General features: G+C 39.8%; 1 pseudogene across 1 annotated transcript in view; it reads right to left on the reverse strand.

Annotated features, from left to right (window-relative positions):
- The window catches only part of LOC146974003 (glutamate receptor 1-like), a 115,371-nt pseudogene extending 90,031 nt beyond the window's left edge, over positions 1-25,340 (reverse strand). The window contains exons 1-2 of the transcript XR_015037651.1: positions 25,148-25,340; positions 6,409-6,709 (exon numbers count right to left, since the gene is read on the reverse strand). The product of XR_015037651.1 is annotated as a glutamate receptor 1-like (transcript). The remainder of the gene's footprint in view (positions 1-6,408; positions 6,710-25,147) is intronic.
- Positions 25,341-25,818: the final 478 nt, after the last annotated feature.

Genomic DNA, 25,818 nt, shown 5'->3' on the forward strand with positions numbered 1-25,818 from the left:
GAGCAAAATAACTGTTTATAATGTGACTTTTGGAGGGTAAAGTCAATGTTTTTGAGTTTTAGAATAGAAAATACTGTCTATCTACCATTTGCAAAAGGCAGACATTTATCTTTGGCTTACATGTGCAAGAAATCAAGTACAATAAAAAAAAATAACATCAAAGTCACACAAAAATACATTTACACCATTAAAGTTACGTTAAAAGAAAACGAGCACCAGGTGAGGGCTGAGAGAGAATAAATAGATATAAAGACTGTCTGTCCTCACTGATTAAGATATTTTATAGTAACGGGAGTGAATGTTTTTCTGTAGATGTTTTTCTTTGCACAGCCGCCTCTGAACCTTTGTCCTGAAAGTATTGATGTAGAGGAGGACGGTTGTTGTCAGCTAGTATTTTGTTACTGAGGCAGTTTGTTTGCAGCCTGTAATCAAACTGCCCAGTCGAGCTGTTTAGGAGATCGTTGTCTTGTTTTTTTGACACGTAAGTGCTAAAACCAGGATACAATATTAAAAGTGACGGTGCATTGGCTGACGTCAACATGCCTTAGTTTGTGCAACAGGAAGAGTCTTTGCTGAGCTGTTTTGTAAATGTGAAGGTCAAAGACTGGTCCAACACAGTCCCAAGGGACCTGAAGGAGCTCACCTGCTCTAACTTTGGGCCCTTTGCTGAATTTGGCAAAACGTTTTATGTTTTAAAAACACAAAATTAAGCCATTTTAAATCTTTTTGACCAGTCTCACATGATTTAACAACAAGGGAAAAGGTTTATCTCGTTTATCAACAATGGTACAGGTTAGTTAGAGAACAAGACACAGTAAAATTGATTTATAAAGCTAAACTAGTAGCAAACAAGTACAAGAAAAATACTACAGGACAGATTAAAAATAATGGATGTAACCTACATAATATGAAAAGGCCAGGCTGAGGACATGTTTGCTTTACTTTGCTAACGTTAGGCTAATTATTCTGGTTCAGATCCTCCATCGACTGAAGCATTAGGCTACATTAAACATTGTCAAACCGAACGTTACTGTAACGTTAGCTTAGCAAAAGATGCTAGCAACAGAGCTACGAACTAAACCAAAGACGGTTTATAAACCGTAAATAGAGTGTCTTTTTGACTAACCCAATTTTAGCTAAAAAGTGATCAACTTTGCTTAGCAACCCAAATATTTTCCTGACAAACACAACCAGCTTATAAAACTAGGATTTTAGACGGTTTTAGACCACTCACCGTTACATTCAAATCTCATTTCTGGAGCAATTTTTCATATTTGAACCGTTAAAACACGGCCGTTGCGGAGTGATACATGTAGGCTAACGTTAGTGAACAGTCCACCTCACTCCGCTTCAATCAAATGTCTTGGTGGGAACTGACTGTTTCTTTTATATTAACCTAATTTAGGGTGTTACGGATATTAACTTGTCTTTAAACGGTTAAAAGATGTTAAACTGACCTTTCACATGATTAATGATGATACGTGACGTGACAAAACTGTTGCTCCGACACAAACACGAAGAACACCTCCGCGGACTCACAACGTAAAGTTACGTCTCTATGGTTACCGTCTCATTCTGACGTTACGCCTTCAAAATAAAAGCTTCTTATGTGATAACTAAAATGTAAAATATACCGGTATGTTAAATAAAAATACATCAGATCTTTTAAGGATACTGGACTAAAAATAAACCTAATTTTAGCCATTTATTTGTCAATTTTGCCAATTTCATGCACAGCCTCTGGTCCACCTGGTGGATCTGATTTATAATCTGATGCGTTGGTTAGATTATTGTAGCATACGGTAGGCTAGCTACTAAATCATTTTTTCATCTATTCTTTCTTGGTGAGTTTATACACTTAATACTGGAGGTAACTAGTAACAAAAGCAGCAACCTCAGGAAAAACACAATCAGTTTGACAACATGTAGCTAGGCATCAAATAATCTGTCATGATGATAATGAATTTCCAAAGAACAAAACAATCTCATGTTGGGATTATTTTCCAACATGAACAACACTTAACAGGAGCTGACGAGCTGTCTTCATAAATTCAAATGTCAAGAGGTGTTAAAAAAAACAAAAACAAGTGCATCCAAGCTCATGTGCTGTCAGACTGGTGATGATGTTCGTGTTTTGTCTGTTCGCATGCAGGTTTTGTCTGAAGTTGTAGAGTGTTGAACTCTCAGGGCCACTGTAAGAATAACTCAAAAAAAGAGCCGTATATTGAAGGTAAAATAACACCTTATTTCACCTAGCACATTGGAAACCGCTAACAAGACAATATGAGGATTTTTTTTTATGGGGATATTATTGGAAGAGTATATGATTTATTCATCAGAGTTATAAAGGCTGGAAGCAGTCCATCTGCTCTGACAGAAGGCCGAGCTGATTCAATAAACACATCCCAAGTGAAGCCCGTGTTACGGACTTTTAGTGCTGATGCTCAGCGGTCGGTCGGTCGGTCGGTTGGTTGGTTGGTTGGTATGCAGGGTCAGACGCACACGGACTGCAGGAGGACGTTTATTCTGGTGAAGCACAGGTTAGTTCAACATCAGCACCAAAACCAGAGAGGTGAAAACACTGCAGCGGACGGTTTGGACCAGTGGTTCGATGAATCGCATCATAATTTAATTTGGGGGCAGTGACATGCTCTGCAGCCCTCAGACACCTGATCCACACTGAGAAGAGCAGTCAAGGTTCAAATGGGACAAAAAGAGCTGATCTGACCTGAAAGACTCAAACAAAATGTGTTGTAGTTATTGATACCGATACAGGAAACATAACGGATTGATCTGTTTATGCCGAGGGGAATGTGTGTGTGTGCTATAAGACACTTTACACATTTAAACAACACAACTGGATGTGAAGTGATTCAGATCATTCACTTCAACCCACTGCAACATTAAAATGCTGCGTACACAGTGATGCATCAATAATTAAAGTCCAGTAACACCATACATATAATAATAGAAGCTCTTACAAGAGTGATTCTGCAGAACAACCACTTTTACTTTTTAAAACTTAAGGTACATTTTGCTGACAATACTTCTGTACTTGAATGCAGGACTTTTCCCCACAGTGAGATATTATATAATCATATAATACATGCTGTAGTATTATATGATCTTATCTAAATGGAACATCTCACCTATTTCTCACTGTAGTAATCAAATCTTCTTATCAAAGGGACAAGTCACCATTCAGATATGGTTCACGGGCAGAAGAGCTTCTTCTTCCACCTCGATGTTTTACTCAAGTAAAAGTAGCAGTACCACAGTACAGTACTGCTACTTCATTACATAAATAGCTATTCGCAGAAATATTCACTGTAAGCACTAGAAATTGCTTACAGTAAAAACCACTCATTATACAGGCTGGCCCCTTTCAGGGTAAAATATGCAGAATATAATTCGACTATAATTGCTGATGCATGAGTGTGTACATCACTTTCAAGTTGCAGCTGAAGAAGCTCTGAATAAAATCCTCTCTTGTCTTATCCTCCTGATTATATTTTCCATTACTAATCTGAGTTTGTAACAATAAATGAAGCTGCGTTAGAATCAGAGCCCAACGCTGCAGGAAAAGCTTCAGTGTAGAGAGCAATTATTAGTGGTTATGTGGAAATATATCAAGTGAAATATGATGAAGAATATATGGAACAGTTTACCAGCTCCCACGGGCGGCAAGATCCCAGAGAAGGAATAATAGGAACCATTAAACACACAATCCCCAGATACTGTAGAGACCCCTGGGTGGTAGGAATAACTGGTGGATGTTAATCGGCCATTTAATCAATCAACAGAAAATACATTTGCTTGATTTGATAATCAAGTAGTTCCAGCTTCTCAAATATGATATCAGACGCTTTATGTTGTATATACAGTATGAACTAAATGAATTAACTCAAGGTTTTATGCTGTTTATACCGATTAAACAGACTTTTTAAATGTGGCACAACACTAATACAGTGACAGAAGATGAAAACAGTAGACCTACTGTATATTACAAGAATATTACAGTAGATTGGTCACACACAGTAAATCTTGGTATATGTACTTGTAGCCTGTATACTCATCAGACAGTAGAAAAACACAGATTTAACTATACAGAAGAGCCACACAACTTGTTAATATTCAACGACGGTACTGTATTTGTCTCTGTCCGCGGTGCCGATTCCCTCGTTAACACAGCACGACTCCGTTCATGCTGCTGATTCAGACAGTTACGCTGCACGAGTCCATCCAGCACGCTGCTTCCTACACTAACACTTTGTGGTTCTGTCCATGGTACCGATTCCTATACATTAACACTATGACTCTGTCCATGGTGCTGATTCCTATACATTAACACTGTATGACTCTGTCCATGGTGCTGATTCCTTCACTAACACTGTATGACTCTGTCCATGGTACCGATTCCTATACATTAACACTGTATGACTCTGTCCATGGTGCTGATTCCTATACATTAACACTGTATGACTATGACTCTGTCCATGGTGCTGATTCCTATAGCCTACATTAACACTATGACTCTGTCCATGGTGCTGATTCCTATACATTAACACTGTATGACTATGACTCTGTCCATGGTGCTGATTCCTATACATTAACACTATGACTCTGTCCATGGTGCTGATTCCTATATATTAACACTATATGACTCTGTCCATGGTGCTGATTCCTATACATTAACACTATGACTCTGTCCATGGTACTGATTCCTATATATTAACACTATATGACTCTGTCCATGGTGCTGATTCCTATACATTAACACTATGACTCTGTCCATGGTGCTGATTCCTATATATTAACACTATATGACTCTGTCCATGGTGCTGATTCCTATACATTAACACTATGACTCTGTCCATGGTACTGATTCCTATACATAAACACTGTATGACTATGTCCATGGTGCTGATTCCTATACACTAACACTGTATGACTCTGTCCATGGTGCTGATTCCTTCACTAACACTGTATGACTCTGTCCATGGTGCTGATTCCTTCACTAACACTGTATGACTCTGTCCATGGTGCTGATTCCTATACATTAACACTATGACTCTGTCCATGGTGCTGATTCCTATACATTAACACCGTATGACTTTGTCCATGGCGCTGATTCCTATACATAAACACTGTATGACTCTGTCCATGGTGCTGATTCCTATACATTTACACTATGACTCTGTCCATGGTAACGATTCTCGTCCTTCGGTGGGAGAAAAACAACATTTCTGTGTCGCTGAACACACCTACTAGCTACACCACTCTGACAATATTCCACCTACTACTTCAGTTGCTTATGTTGGAGGCAAATACTGTAAGTCACAGCATGAATATATGAATACTAATATAGCTACTGTAAGTCACTGAGGGAAACCCCGGCTACGAGCATCAATAAAAAGCTGCTGCTGACTGCAACTGTACAAACATAACAGTTAAGATAAGTCACAACTGGAATATTCTGGTAACATCTGAGGATTATTGGGAATGAATGAACGACTTTCACAGGTGCTGCTGTTAAAATCCCTTATTGGCTTCCAAAAAAAAAAAAAAAAAGATCTATTCTCACATTTTAAATGAACAACGATGTTGGATATGAAACTGGAAACATCACTGTTGAGTAAACAGAGAAAATCAATGCTCCTCCATCCTATCAACATTATAAAATATCATCTCAAACCTCTTTACCACAGTCTGTAACTGTAACTGTTTTTAAATGTTGAAATGAATCAGATGTTTTTAACTTTTGTAACTGTGTTTTATCCTATCTATGTCCTATATATATGTGACTTGTGCTGTGCATTGTGTTTCGCTTTGAATATTGCTGTGATCTCGACGACATTGCAAATGAGGGTAAAACCTCAATGTCCTTTCGAGAATAAATAAAGGTTTAAGTTGACAGAAGAACCTTTATACGGTGCGTCATTACTATAAACGCACGGGCTAGTTAATGCACTTATGTACAGTATAGGCTAATATATAAATGAATGGAAACGCCTACTATTGATTAGAAATAGGAGTTCTCAATTCAGAAATGAGGCGATTTTATCTAGTATCTTTCTTATCTTCTCATTCTATCTATTTTACTTCATTTTATCTGGTGTTTTCCCCACTGCAAATGAGTGAGTATTAGATAGCGTTTCCCCGATAAAATCCAATGTTCTAAAATTATTGTGTGAATGTGTATGTGTTTGCGAATTTATGTAGGCTATGTCTCCCTAACATGTGTTCCCTGTATTGCTTTTTTTTTTAACATGTGAAGCACTTTGAGCTGCCATGGGCATGAAAAGTGCTATACAAATAAAGCCTGATTGATTATAAGTAGACTATAGAAAATGAAACAAAGAGCGGTTAGGTGTGTGGTGCATGGGGGGTCTACTGTATCTCACTCACCTATGTTGATGTTACTTGGGAAACTTGTGCCGCTGCAGAGCCCGGAGAGCAGCAGCAGCAGCGGCAGCAGCAGCAGGAGGTGGTGGTGGTGGTGGTGGTGGTGGTGGTGGTGGTGGGGGGGGACAGACTGGACAGACTGGACTGTAGCTGAGGGGACCGGGGAGCTCCGCAGCCGCATGGTTCCTCCAGCACCGACGGAACAAACCGGCGTAGTAATCCCATTCACATTCACACCGGGGCCGGTACCGATCCAGCTCAGCCCGGGTCCAGACTCACACACACATCCACCGGCACCAGTCCGCTTCAGTCCGCTTCAGTCAGGCAGCCAGTCCTCTTTCTCTCTCTCTGTCTCTCTCAGTCCCTCTTCTGATCAAACATCCATAGTTGAAGCGCAGAGCTCAGCTGCCGCGTCGACTCTGGGTGTCTCTGAGTGTTTGTTCACCGTTTCTGTCTGTACCCCTCTCTCTCTCTCTCTCTCTCTCTCTCTCTCTCTCTCTCTCTCTCTCTCTCTCTCTCTCTCTCTCTCTCTCTCTCTCTCTCTCCTGCTGCGCTGCTGTGTGTGTGTGTGTGTGTGTGTTGTTGGCAAACTGTGCTGAATAAGAAGCTGGAGAAGAAGCAACAGTCTCTAAATCCGTACAAACACGGTGACAACCAAATCCACACCTCACAACTCACAGCTGCATACAGACCTCGTTATTTCTCATGTTTAACGTCTGACATGACCCAAATAAATTACGTAAATTATCCTTTTTTTTCCCTCTCTTCTTTATTAGGATCCCCATTAGCACCTGGGGTCCGACATACACACAACATACACAGACATTCACACTTACACATAAGAAACATACATTTACATGACACAGCAAGAACTACAGCTCCCTAATAATAAACAAAATTTTACAGACATTTGACAGACGTCACCATTTCTCTATACTCAGATTTCATTCTATAGGACTTAAATACCTTACATGATCTATAATAAAATAAAATAAATCACATTAATAAGCATTAACTGTCTGAAGTGACCGCAACCATGCACTTCAACTACCCATACACATATATAAAGGGTACAACCACAACTCCATTCAAACTGTAAACCAGTCCTCTTTATTGACTTAATAGACTGTGTTTTGTTGGCAAACTGTGCTGAAGAAGAAGCAACAGTCTCTAAATCCATACAAACACGGTGACAACACAGTTAAATCCACACATCACAACTCACGGTTGCATACAGACATTATTTCTCATGTTTAACGTCTGACATGAATCAAAGAAATGAAATTATCCTTTTTTTTCTTTTCTTTATTAGGATCCCCGATATACACACAACATACAAATCCTCTCTTGTCTTATCCTCCTGATTATATTTTCCATTACTAATCTGAGTTTGTAACAATAAATGAAGCTGCGTTAGAATCAGAGCCCAACGCTGCAGGAAAAGCGTCAGTGTAGAGAGCAATTATTAGTGGTTATGTGGAAATACATCAAGTGAAATATGATGAAGAATATATGGAACAGTTTACCAGCTCCCACGGGCGGCAAGATCCCAGAGAAGGAATAATAGGAACCATTAAACACACAATCCCCCATGCAGATACTGTAGAGACTTAATACCCTACTAATGTATGTTTCTTATCACACTTACAGATAAGAAACATACATTTATGACACAACAAGAACAAACAACGACAGCTCCATAATAATAAACAAACCACAGAAAAAAATTTGACAGACACCACAGACATCATCATTTCTCTATACTCAGATTTCATTCTATAGGACTTCAATACCTTACATGATCTATAATACACACACACACACACACACACACACACACAAAAAAAAAAAAATCACATTAATAAGCATTAACTGTCTGAAGTGACCGCAACCTTGCACTTCAACTACCCATACACATATATAAAGGGTACAACAACCACAACTCCATTGGAACTGTAAACCATTCCTCTTTATTGACTTAATAGACTGTGTTTTGTTGGCAAAGTGTACATAAACGGAAAGAAAGAAACTAACAGTAGTCTATGAACATCATTTCTCATGTTAAACGTGTGACATGGTTTTGACTCAAAGAAATGAAATGATCCATCTCACATGTGGACTGTTTCCTCTGGTTTCCTCTTTAATCAATCATCTGATCACTGGAGCAATTTCCTTCTATTTCTACATTTAATACTTGAGATACTTGTCTGGGGGGTTGAATTCAGGTGTTTTATTCACTGGTGGGTTTTTTTTGTGCTTTATAAATATCAAATTCAAATTCAGATTTGCTTTATTGGCATGAATGTTACGAGAATTATGTTGCCAAAGCATCAAGAATCAATGAAACTAAACAAATACAACTCACTCAACAACTCACAACTCGCTTTATAAATATATCGATAAGCTAAACTCATACAGTGGAGGCTGGTCCATAGAGGCAGAGGAGGTTGGTCCTCCTCTATTTTTGAGAGGCCACAGGAAGATCAACATATTTTTAATAAAGAGTAACTGGTTGAAATAAACCTTTACCAAACCATTTATAATATATTTTTAAATCTCTTTTATGGAAGAAAATCCATTAAATCCACTTAAAACAGCTCAACAGCGCCGCCTGCAGACGGAGGAGACAGAGTAGTCTGTGTGAGGAGCAGGGAGCAGGAAGGGGGGGGCTTAGGGGAGGACGGAGGGCTTCTGTCCTCCTCTAGACACCTCGGGGCGGGATCTCCTTCCATTCACTCTGATCTGTGATTGGCTAAGACGCGTAAAATGACGCACTAAGGGAGGACGTCCTCCCTTACCAATCAGGAACCAGAACACAAGATTGACACCAGGTTGGTCCAATTACAGTTCTCCAACCCCCCTTGGTTACTGTTGCTATGTGCGCCAAACTTTCACTCCCAGCCCTGCTGCTCATGCTGCTCCTAGCACAAGAAATACGGAGTTTTCAGCGACATTGGCATCGATTTGAAAGGAAATATCAGCAGATTTCTGGATAAACTGTTAGGAGATATCAGAGAGAAGCAGTCAGAGAGATTGTTCATAGTTTTCAGATACGTGACCTGGGCATCTGGAGGGTAAACAAAGACACGACCAGACTTTTTCTTTTTCTTTTTCTTTTCTCCGCCGTCAGCTCAGGTAAAAGAATAGCTAGCCAAATATGTATGTAATTTGAGTGGAACACTTTGCTTACAGATCTCCATGGTTTTTGTTTTTACTTTTTCCCCACTGTGACATTTACAGGTGTTAAACACTGGCCTGCTTTTTTTTTTTTTTACATCCCACATGAGAAAGGCTCTGTCTTTTTCATTAGGCCTGTGTTAATCTGAAAACAGTAGGCTATAATTGAATAAAATGATCTTGTTTTTAAAAAATCTTGTAAGACATTGTTTTACTGTTTAATTTTCATTGAATATCAGAAAGTAGGGATAAGTAGTCAACTAGTAGAAAATAACATGACGCCGTGGACTGGTTTTCCTCCTGTCCTCCCCAATTTTTTCAGTCACCAGCCGCCACTGAACTCATATTACCAGTCACCAGTTTAACCCTCATAAAACTATAGAGTCACCACTTCCTTATGTTTATGTCCTTCTGTCACTAAGACTATAGTTCGAGCTTACATCCTGTTTATCATGAAAAATATGAGCCATGCATGTGAGATTTTGTCTTCATTGTTGTATAAAGTCCAGCGTTAGTGAGTTCAAACTGATCTTTGAACAATGAAACTTCATCAGTTTCACTTTGAGCGTGAATCTCAGATGATTTGGTGTCGTCCATTTTGCTTTATTCACTGATCACTGGTCACTAAGCAACGTCATTGGACAAGAGGACAGTTACGTTTTTCGGTGCCATCTTCTAGTTTACATCTAAGGTTTGAATGTTTTTCCTACTCTGTTTAAATGAACGTTTGAATATGAGCAGACTGCCGTTGTGTTTTCCTTCTGTTTACAAACCTCAGACCTGAATATTACCACCAACTGGGTTGGAAATCAAATGTGTTTATTACTGCTGTACCTGTGAGAATGTCCCACACAAATTTCATCACATTCCATTAATAAAACTCAAAACCACAGAAGTCAACAACCGCATGGTGGCGCTGGAGGAAACATCAGGATTACGGAAGTCGATAGGACTCGTCTTCTACCCACCACTTTATTTTCCCATGATCCATTGCGTCACACCACAACGGAAGTCGGTTTTAGTAGAATTCTAGCGAGCAGCTAACTGGTAGCGTTAGCGGCTAACATACATAACTGGTAGCGTTAGCGGCTAACTGGTAGCGTTAGCCACCGGTGTAGGTACCAAATGTGGGGGCTCCGGGCTGCCAAAACCGTTTTGACTAAATCTGATGTTTGTTAAGTCTATAAAACGAATTATTGAACAAACATTACTATTTCTGTGTGCATGTTTTTGTAATTAGGCATGGTTATCATAGTTTTAGCTTTGCTGCTGCTGACAGCTAACAGCAGCAGCAAACTAACACCAGGACGTCAGCTGTTAAAACCCTCCCGTTGTGGGACACGACATGAAACTACTCCAGTTAGCTCAGTCATGTTGGAACTCAGATATCCGCTGGAAAAAATATTTTTTTCATGGGCCGTTTATTGAGTTATTGTTTATTGACACTGCTAACGGCTAACGGCTAACAGCTAACGGTTAGCCCAGCTAATCTAAAATGTTTGTTCAACAATTCGTTTTATAGACTTCATAAACATCAGAGTAGTCGCAACGGTGATATAGTGACGTGAAAATGTGACATAAAGCTGAAAACTCGTCCGTATTGTTCTCATTAAAATTATGTGATGATTATAAATAAAGTCATCACGGCCAATGTCTATAAACCAGTCTATGCTATCAACAATACAGTAGCTAACGGTGGAATGGAGTGTCATGGCGACACCCAGCGGCATTCTCCAGAAAGTGGTGGATAGTGAACACAAAACAGTCAGAGGATCAACAAAGTTAATGTCACATCTTTACAGATTAAAGGGATATCCCGGCGTAAGTTTAACCCGTTTTACACATCGTGACACAGAGTAAAGGCTCATTTAGGCTCCACGGCACGTACGGACGAAATTGTATGCGTCTGTTTCAAACGTTGTTACCGTCACTGCCACATACTTTCATGTGTCCTTTAAGTTGGCGTGGATGTTAACCAATACATCCACCAGGGGGCAGCTCAGAGTCAAACAGTTATGACAACAAACATGGTGACTATTAGGGGTGTCAACAATAATCGATTCGGCGATGCATTGCAATGCGGGACATGCACGATTCAGCATCGATGCGGCAACGTGCCATAATCGATTATGTCACTGTTTATTTTCTGGCCTCAAATAAAGTTGTGAAGTTTCAATTACCTCCGGGGACGTTTCCGGAGCAACGACATGCGCAGCCTGTAGCTACATGCTAAGCAGCAGCACCAGCAGTAAGTGTTGCCGCTGGCTTTCTTCTTCCTTTTTATTTTTCACCCGCGGTCGGGTCGAGAATTAATTAATTAACGCTCATGAGTCCAGCCGTGTCGGGTCCGAGATTCAACAAGCCGGTCGGGTTTTACCGTTAGGCTACTACAGGCAGTATCAGCATGCCCGTTTATCACCAATAAACACAGAGGAGGAGGGGGAGTGACTGAGCTCAGGCTGGGGGGTCTCTGATGCAGATACAGAGAGAGAGACCTCCGTGCCGTGTAAAAACAACCACAACAGAAAGTGTCACGACTTCCTGTATCTGACCCTTCAAAATAAAAGCCCCGTAGTCTTTCATATAGTTAAGTCATATTGATTTTGAGTTAATATTGACAAGACACGGCTCCAAAGGTTTGTTTGTTTTTTCCTGAGACCAATCGACCAATGAAATTTTGGTCGGCTAATTTTTGGGGGCAGCCCTAGAAGTGATTTATGTTTTCTTTTTCAGGTTTGAAAATCCCATATCCAATACCTGTACCATTCAATTTTATTTTATTTAATGACATACATAGATACAGGAGAGTGATAATACATAGCAGCCGATAAAATCTGTTGTTCAATATTTCATGACTGATGAAAAATTTGCCGTGTTGTGTGCAGTAGAATTTTGATGCATTGCGATGCATTGCAATGCATCGCAATGCATCGTAGAATCGAATCGAATCAAATCGTTACCTGCTGAATCGTAATCGAATCGAATCGTGAGGGCAGTGCCAATGCACACCCCTAGTGACTATGGAGGAGATCTTGATAATGTAGCATACATCATAAATAAAAGAAGAAAATGGACTCGTTGTAAGAGGCGGTGGTCAGTAAGCCCGTTAAATTCATCATTTTTCCTCAACAACTCGCACAGTTTCCTTAAGACCCCCCCTCAAGAGATCAAGTCTGCCGACCGCTAGCTTCTCTAGTTATAGCTACTTCAGAAAAGACCGCCACGGTAGCAAAACAATCTGTATCTCCAAGAGCCAACCTCCATCAAAAAGCCGCTCATAACCACAAATAATGCTCAGAACAGCACCAAACTTCAGCAACACTACAAACAGGGTCCCATCCCATAATACGAGGCATCAAACACCTGCTAGCTTTGCCTGGTTTCTATTGGAAAGAGACGAAAACACAACTCACCCACCCTCCTCTTGCTAGCTGTGGAAAAGCCCTGACAAGTCGATTACCGAGTGCACACACCAAGAATATTTGTCTTATTTCTATTTAAAACAATCTCATTGTACTTAAAATAAGACTCATCACATAAAAAAGTAGCTTGTTTTTAGACACTTTTTACTTCTTTCAAGCAGATTTTCACTTGGAATAAGTAGAAAAATCTGATAGTGGAGCAAGTTTTTCTTTCTTATTACAAGCACAAAAAACTTGCTTTCACTGGCAGATTTTTCTACTTATTTCAAGTGAAAATTTGTTCGAAACAAGTGAAAATCATCTAAAAACAAGTTCATATTTAGGCAATGAGTCTTATTTTAAGTGGAAAGAGATTAGTTTTGACTAGAAATGAGACATTTTGACAAGAAATAAGACGTTTTTGCAGTGCATCAGCGTTATCTGGCTTCCTTTCTGTTTCTAACAATAAATTAGCAAGTGTTGACAGGGAAATGAACCGAGTTTAGTTGCTCAAACTATCACAGATACAGTAGCACCGGCGTGTGTGAATTTTTGGAACTAAGCGTTACTGGATTCCTGAGTTTTCAGGGCTTTTCCACAACTAGCAAGCGGCTGGAGGAGGAGAGTGGGTGAGTTGTGTTTTCGTCTCTTTCCAATAGAAACCAGGCAAAGCTAGCAGGTGTTTGATGCCTCGTATTATGGGCTGGGACCCTGTTTGTACTAGTTTGGTGCTGTTCTGAGCGTTGATTGCCTTTTTTGATGGCGGTTTGCTTGTAGAGATACTGTACAGACAGCAGTGTTTTGCTATCATGCGGTCTTTGCTGAAGTTGCTATAACTAGAGAAGCTAGCGGTTGGCAGACTTGATCTCTCAAGGGGGAATCTTATGCGGTGTGGTGTGTTAGTTAGACCATGGATTAAATTTACGCCGGAATATCCCTTTTAGCCATCAAATAGCCTAGATGTCAAGACATTTTACTAAATAACAAACTAAAGTAAAATTCAGGCAGCCATGCTTGTCTGCAAGATTCCTCCTCTGGGTGCTTTGAATGGCAAAGTTTAATGTCACTTAAAATAACTCTTTCATACTTTGGTTATTTTTATCTAAGCTGTTACATTAGCCTATTTGCTGAATATTTCATGATTAATGGCTGCACTTTGTCCACTATCATTCTTATAGACAAACACCAAACGGTTCTTTATCAGGACCGAAGGCGAAAATAAGCACAGCGTCAAAAGTTTTGGTGTTTCTGCAGTTTCTAATCATAAAACGTCCGCCCTCCCACACAGTTTTGCCCACACAAGGAATAATGGGGACGCTGATAATCCTTCTCTATTCACTTTCTAACCAGCCAATTTACTGAGACAAAACAAAGAGAGAGAGGAAAATGATCACCCTCTTTCATCCACATCCCTGCCTAATTAATTTATCTCCACCCGACAAACAGGCTAACGGCAGCGTAGGTGGATGCACTAACACAAGACAAATGATCAACTTCTGGTGACATGCAGCGCAGATTCCTTCTCCTCATCGCTCGCTGCTCTCATTTATCTGTGTCACTGTTTGCAAGTGTTATCATATAAACCAAGTGAGTCTCACTTACCCAACAGAGACAACCAGGCCTTTAAGCTTTAGTACTGAAATCACAATCACTAGTGTCCATTCATGCAGATAGCAAATTATCCCATTATTCCTGTAAAAACTATAGTCACTGCTGAGGTTTCCAAAATATGACACATTTTTAAAGCTTTAAACATCACAGACCAAATTTCTACATTTTTTCACGTTTGAAACAGTACAAGACCAGTAATATCAAGCAGGTATTTAAACTGAAGACAACAACTTCACTGCACCAAAGTGAAAAGACGAGACCAAATCCTTCTGTTGTGTAGCTACTGGATGCTGTTTTATCTGTGTATGAAGCTGTTGATGTGCCTTCCTCTACAAAACCTGTAGCCTAATATATAACCTATTACAGAAGCATTAATAGAATTAAATAATTAGCTGTAGCAGTGATATTATCAGTAATAACAGTGGTATTAACAGAAATAAGTTAACTGTGGTATTAGTGGTAATAACAGTGATATTGGCAGTACTAACAGTAATATTAAAAGTAGTATCAGTGATATTAGCAGTAATAACAGGGATATTGACAGTCGTAACAATATTAGCTGTAGTAACAATGGTATTAACTTTCATAATGGTGGTATTAGTAGTAACAGTGGTATAAGCAGTACTAACAGTGATATTAGAAGTAGTATCAGTGATATTAGCAGTAATAACAGGGATATTTACAGTCGTAACAGTAGTATAGCGGTAGCCTAGTAACAGTGATATCAGCAATATTAGCCTAACTAATATTAGCAGTAGAGTTCTCAACGGGCCGGGCCAGCCCGACAAACCCGACGGGACCCGTGGGTTCGGGCCGGGTTCGGGTCGAAAAAATATGAAAGTGACTCGGGTCGGGTCGGAACTCGGGCTTCCTTTTTTACCCCTCATAAAACACATTTTTGGTGTAAATTGTTGTTTGTTCATGTGTGAGTCTCAGACAAACATCCCAATCTGCATCTTGTGCTGCTGTGGGCAGAACCACAGAAACATTACGATAGGCATGTGTCTACTCCGCAGCTGCAGCTGTGCGTCAACAGCACGAACACTGGTTGGTGTATAAATCTCCACAAAGACGCACCGTTCCCACAGTGGAAATGTAATCAATTGTGCCGGCTGCCCGCTGATCAAAGGGCAAGTGTAGCCTATAGTAGTAGGCTACGTTAAGTCCCGCCCGTTAGCGGGCCGGTACCGGAGGGGCCAGATGACGTGAGGCAGAAGGTGAGTGCTGCGTCACCAGCAGCGGCACCTCCCGCTGCAAAGAAAGCATGCCGCTTTTTTTTCCGGGCTGGGTTCGAGTAGATAATTAATGCTGGTCTGTCGGGTTCCGTCGGGTCCGGGCTTAATAACCCACGGGTCGGGTCGGTTCGGGTTGCAATTTTCAGGCCCGAGAACTCAAATTAGCAGTAGTAACATTGATATTAGTGGTAGTAACATTGATATTAGCAGTAGTAACAGTTTTACTAGAGTTTTAACAGTGGTATTTAAGCAGTAGTAACATTGATATCAGTATAGTAACAGTGGTATTAGCTGTAATAACAGTGTTATTAACATTGATATTAGTAGTAGTAACAGTGGTATTTCAGCAGTAATACTGATATTACCAGTAGTAACAGTTTTACTGGCGTTGTAACTGTGGTATAAAGAGTAGTAACAGTGCATAACAGTGGTATAAGCAGTAGTGACTGGCATTAGTAGTAAAAATAGTAGTTTTAACTTTCATAACATTGGTATTAGTAGTAGTAATAGTGGTATAAGCAGTAATAACAGTGGTATAAGCAGTAAAACTTTGGTATTAACTTTCATAACAGTGGTATTAGTAGTAGTAACAGTGGTATAAGTAGTAATAACAGTAATATTAGCAGTAATAACAGTGGTATAAGCAGTAATAACAGTGGTATTAGCAGTAATAACAGTGGTATTAGCAGTAATAACAGCAGCATAGTGATTTTAGCAGCAGTGACAGTGATATTAAGTATTAGTAATATGTGTGTGTTGTTTGCTTCACGCCATGGTGCAGCTGTGTGACATGACGCCGACACACACACAGCTGCTGTTGCCTTCAGGTTCCACATAAAAACATTCCTGTACATTAAATTAAAGGAGCCAGTCGCCTCATGAAAGAGTGATGCTTTTAATCTGCAGTTTTTCATGAAGGATGATGGAGGGATGAATAAATGATGACGGCACCGTGCCCACACAGCACTATTTTACGCTTGCATATAAGTACATAATGTGTGTGTGTGTGTAATGTGTGTAATGTATGTGTAAAAACGGGTTTACAATGCTCCAGTGGGTGTAAATCATAGATGGGGAGGGGGAAGTTGTTCGTACTCTGCTGATGTTGTGGCTCTGTTGTTCTCTCACCTGTCACTTACATTTGCAGGGAGGATGAGGGGGAGGAAGGGGGGTAGTGGGGGTTTTTGTCCAGCTGACATGAAAGACACATGTAGACGTAGCTCAGCTCTACTCGGGACACATGGAAAACTGCAGCCTTGTTTCCACGGATACAGATGTTGAGCTGATGTGAAGGGGCTGAGCTGTGCCGTTGGATCCACCTGGTCACACTCTGTTCACCCGACTGCTCATCTGTGACATGTTGGTGATAAATAAAGAACAAATGAACATGATGACTCTCTTTGTGTTTGTAAAGCGTAAAGGGAGCGATGCCGTCACCGGTCCTGTGGTCCGGGACACGACAAACAACTATGTTAAAGTGTCAAGAAACTTTTGACCCATTTTTACATTTTTACTTTTATCTACTTTTTTTTTTTCTGTGATTCATGTTTTGTTTTGTTTTGTTTTTGTCTCTGTGCCATGTACACACTGCAAAAACTCAAATATCTTACCAAGAATATTTGTGTTATTTCTAGTCAAAATGTAATTTCTAGTCAAAACAAAGCTCATTATACTTAAAATAAGAAACATCACATAAAAAGTAGCTTGTTTTTAGACACTTTTGACTTCGTTACTATGTTTTTCCACCACTGCACTGCAAAAACTCAAAATCTTTATATCTTATATCTATCTTATATTTGTCCTTTTTCTTGTCAAAATGTCTCATTTCTAGTCAAAACTCATCTCTTTCCGCTTTAAATAAGACTCATCAACTAAAAATTAACTTGTCTTTAGATCATTTTCACTTGTTTCAAGCAGATTTCTACTTGAAATAAGTAGAAAAATCTGATAGTAGAGCAAGTTTTTCTTCTTTATTACAAGCACAAAAAACTTGCTTTCACTGGCAGATTTTTCTACTTATTTCAAGTGAATATTAGTTTGAAACAAGTGAAAATGATCTAAAGACAAGTAAATTTTTAGTTGATGAGTCTTATTTAAAGCGGAAAGAGATTAGTTTTGACTAGAAATGAGACATTTTGACAAGAAAAAGGACAAATATTCTTGGAAAGATTTTGAGTTTTTGCAGTGCAGTGGTGGAAAAACGTACCAAAATGACCCAATACTCAACATTTCATATGTATTTTTATGGAACCAATCAATTTTAAGTTTTGAATGGCTTTTTTTAGGGTTTCCATAGTATTTTGGCTGTGCCTGTGCTAAAAGAAATTGCACTGGAAAACCTAAGAGTGATTCTTAATGCAATATTTCACAAATGCATGGGATGTCAGAAAACTTTTTTCCACTGTATGTCTCAGACGCGCTACCATTTTAAATTTCCCCTCAGGGAGTATAACGTAATCTTATCTAATAAAAAAACCCAAAAAACAATAAAAACCACAATCAAAATATTAAAATGAAGAATGAACATCTGGAAAAATTGCAATGTGGTATGAGATTCGAAGCTTCAACACAGACTGACAGATATTTTGGCCTGAGGTAATGACAGATTACAGATTCTTTAAATCGCCGAGTCCACACGTCACCAAACCCCCCCCCAAAAAACAGCAAATTTACTGATTGCACATGCGTAAGTATTCACTTTAAGTTGAATTTACTTGCACTATGTCAAATTTGATTTTCAATGTAGGGGCAGTCTAGAGCCCTGGAACCACTTGTGTAACTTGCACTATGTAAGTTTGGCTTCCCTATCCTACACCTTCAGAATCAGAATCGGATTTATTGGCCATGTACGAATACAAATTCAAATACGAATACAAATTACTTTATTAATCCCCAAAGGGAAATTTTATTACAATTAAATGTATTGTATTAAAATAGGTTGTGTACATACAAGGAATGAACATCTCAGCTATCAGAAGCTATAGCTATAGGTCACTGTTCTCAGCAGGTTTGTCGTGGACTGGCTTTTACTGGTCGACGAGAGCTCAGAGAAAACTCAGGATGCAGGAAGATCGATGCTGAACTCGCCGTGTTGTCGCTGGATATGTAAGTCATGTTCTTCCTGGTTAACGTGGCGTTTGGTGTCTTACTGTTCACAGCTTCACTTTGTCAACATATCCACATGTACTGTGCATGAGTTTTTACAGCAGTAGCTACGTACTCTAAAGAGGAATTCCACTCCTCAACTGTAGGGGGACCCCAAGAGTTAAAAAAAACCCCTCTAATTCTTCCATAGTTGGGCTTTAAACTCAGTCGACTGGTTTCAACAAGCCACACTAGCCTGTATTAGAGCAGATACAGTATAAAGCCATTGTTGTAATTGTTTGTTCTTCCTGCAGCTGTTCGCTTCAGGTTTCTGTAGAAAGAAGAAAGACGACGACTAAAGACAAAGACGACCTCCCGTCCTCCTCTTCTTCTTCCTCACCACGCCAAAAAACTTCCTTCCTTCGGTTCACGAAGCGAGACGTCTTCTCCAGTGTCCCGCTGCAGCAGAGTTTCTCTCTGCAGAGACGAGACTGCAGCGCCAGCTCTCCCTCGGAAAAAACTGCTTTAATCTGACCCAGAATCACATCACACACCAACTGCAATAACTGGGAGAGAATTGGTCTCCACCACAGCCAGAGGATAGAGACTGAAACATTATATTTTATTACATGTGGGTTCACAGCAGGTTTCTCAGTAGTAGTGCTGCTCAGGGAAATTTCAGTCAATCAATCAATCAATCAATCAATCAATCAATCAATCAATCAATCAATCAATCAATCAATCAATCAATCAATCAATCAATCAATCAATCAATCAATCAATCAATCCTGAACAACTTCCTGTTATTTAAAAACCACATTCGTTAACTAAATGTCAAAAGTCACACGTTTTACACCTCTGCAGAACAAACTAAATGTAGTTTTATTCACTCAGACTTCTCTCTGGAGCTCTACTAACAGCTGGTCGGTGTCAGCCAATCAGAAGAGAGGAGAGCAATATCTGAACCTCTCTTCTGATTGGCTGACTGTTTTCTGATTGATCCAATAATAAATAGAGCAGATTTCAGAATAAAACACTCAGAGAAACTAAAAATCCTGCAAGTTGTTGTTGGATGGATGGTGGGTCCATGTGGTGGTGAGGGGGCGGGGCTTAGTTGTGACATCACAAAGTGACAGGAAGTCCTGACGGCTGGTTTTAAGGCTCAGTTTCTGAATACAGGCTGTGTGCTTTTCTCTGTGGACTGAGGCTTTGATACTTTCACAGTATTAATATAGAACCTAGAGCTGCTTTATAATCACACTACACATGGACATCTACCTTTATACTGTATGAAGCTTTAACACAAACATCTACCTTTATACTGTATGGAGCTTTAACACAAACATCTACCTTTATACTGTATGGAGCTTTAACACAAACATCTACCTTTATACTGTATGGAGCTTTAACACAAACATCTACCTTTATACTGTATGGAGCTTTAATACAAACATCTACCTTTATTCTAAAGGAGCTTTAATATAAACATCTACCTTTATTCTGAAGGAGCTTTAATATAAACATCTACCTTTATTCTGAAGGAGCTTTAATATAAACATTTACCTTTCTAATCATCTTCACCCGAGTCTGAAATGACCTCGGTCTGTTGGGAACCTCAGCTGTCTCTGTCCCCGCTGTGACACACGTCCCCGCGGGTTAGTGGTTACTCAAGTCAGAGTCTGCACCGACAAACACACACACACAAACACACACACAGACACACACACACTGGTTCCTGTGGGTATTTTCTCAGGAGTTGGACACTGGGGAGAAAGCCAATTCCCAGAATGCACCACTACCTCTGACATCACTACCTGATCATCTCTCTTCTGATTTATTAAAAAAAAAAAGTCATATAAAAACCCAGCTGCAACAGTGGCGACTCTGATTGGATGATGGATGTTGGGGGAGGGGGGTGGGGTGTATGGGACGCCACTCAACATGATCATCTGTCTCAGGTTACATAGAAAAACAAAGTGCTGCCATTCATAATGAAACAGAGACGTGTTTCTGTTTAACCCCGGAGGGGCAGGAAGCTCTGCCTGCTGCTGACGAGAGTTCACACAACCTCAGCATGTGAATCCATAATAGGTCACCTATTAATAAAACATACACACCCTCCTCCGGCCCTGTGTGTCGTTGTGTGTGTGTGTGTCTTCTTAGTGTGTGTTGTCACTGTTCTTGATGTTTTACAGTCACATTAAAGGGATAGTTCAACATTTTGGCAAATTCGCCGATCGCAATAATCCCTATAGTTTAATTTTCGGTGCAGTTTCCCTCATCAAACTCATCAAATACACAATCCAACAACTCCACAACGCTCTGGTGGACAAGTTGTGACCTGCACACCACCACGCTATACAATAATCATGGTCTTCAAAGTAAGAAGATAATACAGAAATTCATAACATAAAGAAAAAAGTTGTTTTAGAGGTAAATTCATACAAAACCGCTGATGCACGTTGCCTTCAGGGACAGTTTTTCATCATCAGTCTCTGTATTTCCCTCTAAAACAACTCTGTGTGGTAACGTTGTGTTATTATCTCATAGCGTGGTGAATGTGCAGCTCACAACTTGTCCACCAGAGCGTTGTGGAGTTGTTGGATTGTGTATTTGATGAGTTTGATGAGGGAAACCAAGAAATCCCATAATGAGCCTCCGTAGCGTAGCTCTGAGCAGCTCACGGCTCTGCTCCGCCGTTCTAAAAATAGCTTGCACCGACAATTAAAGGTAACGAACCTACTGCTATGACTATAGGGATTATGGCAATGGGCCAATTTGCCAAAATGTTTAACTATCCCTTTAAAGGTAACAAACCTACTGCTATGACTATAGAGATTATGGCAATAGGAGAATGAGAGAGACTGTGACGTTGATTGACCGACAGGTGAAGTGCAGAGAGAGAGTGGACAGGTGTGTGTCCTCGTGGAGCAGCTTAGTGATTTATTTATGTTTGACTGTTGAAGAATAAATGAGACGTCTGCACATGTTCAAGTCCCGAGAATAACAAATAACTCATGAGTAAAAACTCACCTGATCTCATTTTAATGTTAGAATAATATTAATATTTTATCACTGGTCTTTATCCAACATGAGTAAAATCCAATGTTGTTGGATCAGGATCAATGTCAAAAACAGACTGGAACATGAGTCAGTGTCTTGAATTATAGCGACGTGGTCTTTAGTGTTTCATGGAAAGAGAATAAATATATTACTGTACAGGTTTGGAAAATTGAAGGAAAATCAGGAAATGTTTTGGAAAAAGTAATAAATAATTGGAATTTGATCATGTTACTAGAATTGTTTTGCAATTTTTATAAATATTTGGGGAAAAAATAAAAATAATTAACAACAAACATTTTAAAATGACAATTGTTTCAAAGCAAATATGTTGTTAATGCGATTGTTCAAATACATTTGTGGATCTAATATTCGTTTTTAATGGAAATTGAAAGTGAAGAGAAAGATTTTAGGAAACGATTTGGAAAGTGAGTAACTGAGGATTAATTTTAGAGATCAAATTAGATGGATGGATGGATGGATGGATGGATGGATGGATGGATGGATGGATGGATGGATGGATGGATGGATGGATGGATGGATGGATGGATGGATGGATAGATAGATAGATAGATAGATAGATAGATAGATAGATAGATAGATAGATAGATAGATAGATAGATAGATAGATAGATAGATAGATAGATAGATAGATAGATAGATAGATAGACTCTAGGTCCAGTTAAGAACAGATACAAAAAGACAGATTTTAAGTTTTTATTAAGTAATATAAATTCAAGTTCAAAACTTGAATAGATTTTTGAATGTGAGGGAAGTTGGGTAGATGAAACACTTTGGACATTTCTGTGAAGGGTCTTCATCTCTTCATCTCTTCAAAAGGCTTTTTTTTTAGACTTTGGCCTCTCGGTTCAGATCCGTAACATCAACATGTCAATGGGAAGAAAGAAAAAAAAAACCTGCATGAAATCGGATGTTGTCAGATCGGATCCAGATCTCCTTCATATGTGGAAATGAACTGGACGAGGATCAGATATCGGCCGATACGTCTGTGATCTAAACAGACGGATCAGATGTTTCCTGGGATTGTGAGTCATCGGTTTACGTTGCCCACGCGTTTCACTGATCCGATGATGCAGTCGCCTTGGGCTCAGTAAGGACTCTCCTCTTCCTTTTTCATAGTTGTTTTCATTCTGGTCCAAAGGAGAGTCATATCTACATCATGACTCCTGATTGTAAGAATGAAACTTTGACAAGTAACGCTAAACAGCATGTCTGAAAAAACACCTGTAAAATACAACTAACATCTGTGCACCTCTAAAAATGCTTCGGAAAAAAAAGCTTGACATATTTTGTCCATGTCGTTCACAGGTTGTTTCCCACAAAGCAAAGCAGATGTTAAATGCAGATGTCAGACATGGGTCACTTCTATCAGAACTTATAAAACGGAAAGGTGAAATCCGGTGATCTGATTGGTTGTTAACCGTGCTACTATTCTAAAGCCTTATCACAGCGTAGGCTATCACTCCGCGCCAGGCACGTATGACTGGTATGAATGGGAGTTGTTGGCATGTATCCATGACAACGGACTATTGCAGTCGGTAGCAAAAGACAGTTGATGTTTTACGATGTTAAAAAACGGACTAAAGTAGTTGAATTGACATGTTTAAGGTTTAAACTTTCACCTCCAGAGGGTTAACAATGGTAGAGGGGACTGAGCAGTGACAGAGGAAAAGACCAGATGCAGAGCTAACTGGAGCTAACGTCTGTAGAGGTGGGACTAGTTTTTTTCACAGTGAGGCTATTTTATTGGATAATATGTATTTCTGGTTGAATGAAACTACATGAAAAATAGATTGCATATCCCTCTTTCATATTGCCTTTATTGGTAACCGTTTTATAAAAGCAATAGGTATATAAAATTGTCCTCTGATACAGGACAACAGTGTGAAACAATCAACAGGAAGTGAGTTGGTGATGATTATTCACCTCAGCTCCATGGCTGCGTCACACACTGATTGTGTTTTTCTTTCTTCGCTCAGATGTTGAACTCTCACACCTCCTCTGGTATCAAATCAGACTCTAATTACAGCGTATCATTAACACGTTTGTCATAACCGAGGTCAGATCAACTTCCTCCTCAGTCGTTCTTCTCACTCTGTAACTTCATGGGACATCATGTCTCAGTAACGCTGAGGGAACTTCCTCCAACTTTAACAGTGATTTGGTGAAACATGGTTTTCATAATATCTCTGTAATGCCTTGAAGGTCCTGTAGTCGCACTCTGAGTAACCTTCAGCGTCTGTGAGATCGTTGATAGCGTCACTAATTTCCTCATTTTAAATGGACATTGTTTTTTCGCCATGGCTAATCAAAATAATATATTATTTTAAAGGGATAGTTCAACATTTTGTCAAATTGGCCCATTGCCATAATCCCTATAGTCATAGCAGTAGGTTCGTTACCTTTTATTGTCGGTGCAAGCTATTTTTAGAACGGCAGAGCAGAGCCGTGAGCTGCTCAGAGCTACGCTACGGAGGCTCATTATGGGATTTCTTGGTTTCAAACTCATCAAACTCATCAAATACACAATCCAACAACTCCACAACGCTCTGGTGGACAAGTTGTGAGCTGCACATTCACCACGCTATGAGATAATAACACAACGTTACCACACAGAGTTGTTGTAGAGGGAAATACAGAGACTGATGATGAAAAACTGTCCCTGAAGGCAACGCGCATCAGCTGTTTTGCATGAATTTCCCTCTAAAACAACTCTGTGTGGTAACGTTGTGTTATTATCTCATAGCGTGGTGAATGTGCAGGTCACAACTTGTCCACCAGAGCGTTGTGGAGTTGTTGGATTGTGTATTTGATGAGTTTATAATGAGGGAAACCAAGAAATCCCAATTTGCCAAAATGTTGCTGAACTATCCCTTTAATGTACAGTAGCTCATGCTCTCTGTGAAGAACAGATGGTCAGACTGTCCTCTTCACCAGACCCAGGATGATGCTTCGATTGGACGATGATTGGTCGGGGTTTTTACTTGTCGTGTTTCCAGTTTCCCGACCAAGAGACACGTCAAGAGTTTTTTGCCCCTGTGATCATTGAATCTGACACGACGACCATCAGGAGTCGACGCCATCGTCTCTCATGACTCTGTCTCCTCCTGCTCCTGTTTCTGTCTGCTGAGCTCTGATCAATAATGAATTCACCTGAGCTGCTGTTGGTCGGGGGGAGCCTCAGCAGCAGCAGCAGCAGCAGTTCTCCATCGGTCACCGACGGAGCAGAAGCCACTTTGACTTTGATTGACGGTCTCCAACGGCGACCGTCACCTGCCTGATGGCGCCACCTAAACACCTGAAGAGGCTCTGACAGTGATCGCCTGTCTGACCCCGAGGTCGCCATGGTTACGGTGGATAATGAGTCGCTGCTTGAAGCCAGCAGCAGCAGCAGCAGCAGCAGCAGCAGTAGCCGTCGATGCCTGAGTGGACCGGGCGGCGTCGGTGTTTTATTTACACTGCAAAAACTCAAATTCTTTACAAGAATATTTGTCTTATTTCTTGTCAAAATGTCTCATTTCTAGTCAAAACTAATCTCTTTCCACTTAAAATAAGACTCATCACCTAAAAATGAACTTGTTTTAAAATAATTTTCACTTGTTTCAAACAAATTTTCAATTGCAATAAGTAGAAAAATCTGCCAGTGAAAGCAAGTTTTTTGTGCTTGGAATAAGAAAGAAAAACTTGCTCCACTGTCAGATTTTTCTACTTATTTCAAGTGAAAATCTGCTTGAAAGAAGTAAAAAGTGTCTAAAAACAAGCTACTTTTTAATGTGTATGTTCTTATTTTTAGTATAATTAGATTTGTTTTTGACTAGAAATGA

The sequence above is a fragment of the Trachurus japonicus genome, chromosome 14, assembly GCF_045865225.1.
Source record: "Trachurus japonicus isolate A0001 chromosome 14, Traja_1.0".
NCBI lineage: Eukaryota > Metazoa > Chordata > Actinopteri > Carangiformes > Carangidae > Trachurus > Trachurus japonicus.